We start from the raw sequence: 3,028 nt of genomic DNA, 5'->3' as shown, positions 1-3,028 counted from the left end.
TCATCGCATCGGCCACCCCACCCCGTCGCGTCGCAACCAAAGCGGTAGCTATTGCCGCCGTCCACCCACTCACACACACAACAAAACAAAACAAACATAAACAACAACAATTCCGCCCTTCCCGCAAAGGCCATTTGGTGGCCCTGAAAAGGGCCGTTTTGCCGCTCTCGCAACGGAGGAGCCTTCTCTCCTTCCATTCCAGAGCCACCTCCTTACTTGGAGCTCGTGTACTTGGTCACCGCCTTCGTGCCCTCGCTCACGGCGTGCTTGGCCAGCTCGCCAGGCAGCAACAGCCGCACAGCGGTCTGGATCTCGCGGGACGTGATGGTCGAGCGCTTGTTGTAGTGCGCCAGGCGAGACGCCTCGGCCGCGATGCGCTCGAAAATGTCGTTCACGAAGCTGTTCATGATGCTCATCGCCTTCGACGAGATGCCCGTGTCAGGGTGCACCTGCTTCAGCACCTTGTAGATGTAGATGGCATAGCTCTCCTTCCTCTTGCGCTTCTTCTTCTTGTCGCCCTTCGAAATGTTCTTCTGCGCCTTGCCAGCCTTCTTGGCGGCCTTCCCGCTAGTCTTGGGCGGCATCGCAGACAAACAGGAACGTACGGCAGCAACACCAGCAGCAAGCGCTCCGCTCTAGTCAGCGTCTCCCCACACAGTGGCACCCAGCGCGCCCCGCCGCCGCACCTTTACCAGCTCGCCCCGTTGCGGCCGCCGACCAATGGGCCGCGAGCGCAACCGGCCGCCGCACCCGAGAGCATAAAGGACCCCCACCCCTGGCGGCGCCGCCACTCCGCTGCTCGACTCGCTGCGGCTCGCACCGTCGTTCGTCTCGTCTCGTTTTTTACACCACAGCGCATCGCCATGTCCGGACGCGGAAAGGGAGGCAAGGTCAAGGGCAAGTCAAAGTCCCGCTCAAGCAGGGCCGGGCTCCAGTTCCCGGTCGGCAGAATCCACCGCCTCCTGCGCAAGGGAAACTACGCCGAGCGCGTCGGCGCCGGGGCGCCCGTCTACCTCGCCGCCGTCATGGAGTACCTCGCGGCTGAGGTGCTCGAGCTGGCCGGAAACGCGGCCCGCGACAACAAGAAGACGCGCATCATCCCGCGCCACCTGCAGCTTGCCATCCGCAACGACGAGGAGCTCAACAAGCTCCTGTCGGGCGTCACCATCGCACAGGGTGGTGTCCTGCCCAACATCCAGGCCGTCCTGCTGCCAAAGAAGACCGAGAAGAAGGCCTAAACAGAGAGGCCAGGCAATCGGCACGCGGACCCGCCGCCCAGCAGCGCTGCGTGCTCCCCTGCACGCAACGCGCTTTGCCGGCCCGGCTCGGCTCACAACAATCGGCCCTTTTCAGGGCCACCACACAAACCTACGTCCAAAGCAAAATTTCAGTCGTCCTCGCCGCGCTTTGCTTTACTTCACTTCCACAGCCGCCGCCGGCAACAAGACCATACCAACTGCTACGATTGCAGGGGGAGATATTCTGCGAGGTACCTCGGTGTCACGCCTGACATCCAAGTGTCACATAGGGGGACTTGGCACAAACGCTCACGCCAGGATGCAGATCCTGTACCCCTGTTCCCTCGACCCCGCAACAGGGGTAGCGATACTGGAAATATGCGCGCCCTGTATGGGGCTATGCAGCCAGATCGACGATGCATCGCCTACAGAAGGGTCCAAAGCAGAGCGCTCTACGACGGGCCTTACACGTCCCCGCGGCAGACCTGCCTAGAACCACCCACAACACGATTCCGCGCCCTGGCAGAAGCGTTCTAACGCCACCGCGCGGAATTCACAAAATGACTATTACGTCTTGACCCTTGGGCAATATGAACACCACAGGGACAGATGTGCAAGACCCGAGTCGCTACTCCAGCAGTAGCACAAACAGAACACATAATCACTCTCAACAAACAGCAACGTCCGAAAAAGCACACTACCAAAGATAAGAACAACACACAGGAAAGAGGAGCAAATGTCCACAGGCGACAATAACCTCCACCAACTCCCCCTCTAACGGTAGAGGACTAAAAGAGAGAACAACAAGAAGAGCCGCCGCCATCTTGTCGTCCACAGCCCGTGTGGCCCAACACACACACACACACACACACACACACATTTCTCTTGTTTTGTTTCGTTTGCCTCAAGCACCTCCACGCACGCACAGTCGCCTTCCAAACGACAACGACAGCAATAATCACCACTGTTAAACGAGCGTGTCGACACACCGCCCTCCACTCCCGCGCGCCACGTACAAACGAAACAGCTGATCCGGCCGCCTATGGGCACGCCTTGCCTCGGCAACTCCAACGCCGCCGCAAACACACAGCCGAAACCACGCAAATATTCACCGCCTCTCGCACAACAACAACAACAACAACAACAACAACAACAACACCACACAGCCCGGCGTCTCCATCGATCGATAAACAAAACAAACACACAACGCCCTCTCTCGCACGCACGCACACACACACACACACACACACACACACACAAGACCCGCTTCCTTTCCTTTCTCCCAGTCACGTCACGTCAGTCAAACGCAAACGAAATGAAGAATGAAAGAAAGAAGGCAGGCAGGCAGGCAGGCAGGCAACAACACAGACTCTTTCGCACTTTTCAATTTCCGAACAGTGTGGTGGCCCTGAAAAGGGCCGTTTTCGTCTCTCCCACGGCCGCGGGAAGGCCAACGCGGCACAGCACACCGGCTGCGACGCGCCTAACCGCCGAAACCGTACAGGGTGCGCCCCTGCCTCTTCAGGGCGTACACCACGTCCATGGCCGTCACAGTCTTGCGCTTGGCGTGCTCAGTGTACGTCACCGCGTCGCGGATCACGTTCTCCAGGAACACCTTCAGCACTCCGCGGGTCTCCTCGTAGATCAGACCAGAGATGCGCTTCACGCCGCCCCTGCGAGCCAGGCGGCGGATCGCGGGCTTCGTGATGCCCTGGATGTTGTCGCGCAACACCTTGCGGTGCCGCTTGGCGCCACCCTTGCCGAGCCCCTTTCCTCCCTTGCCGCGGCCA

Source organism: Schistocerca cancellata, unplaced genomic scaffold, assembly GCF_023864275.1.
Source record: "Schistocerca cancellata isolate TAMUIC-IGC-003103 unplaced genomic scaffold, iqSchCanc2.1 HiC_scaffold_1172, whole genome shotgun sequence".
Classification (NCBI taxonomy): Eukaryota; Metazoa; Arthropoda; class Insecta; order Orthoptera; family Acrididae; genus Schistocerca; species Schistocerca cancellata.
The sequence above is the reverse complement of the archived record's forward strand: the minus strand, read 5'-3'. Positions refer to the sequence as shown.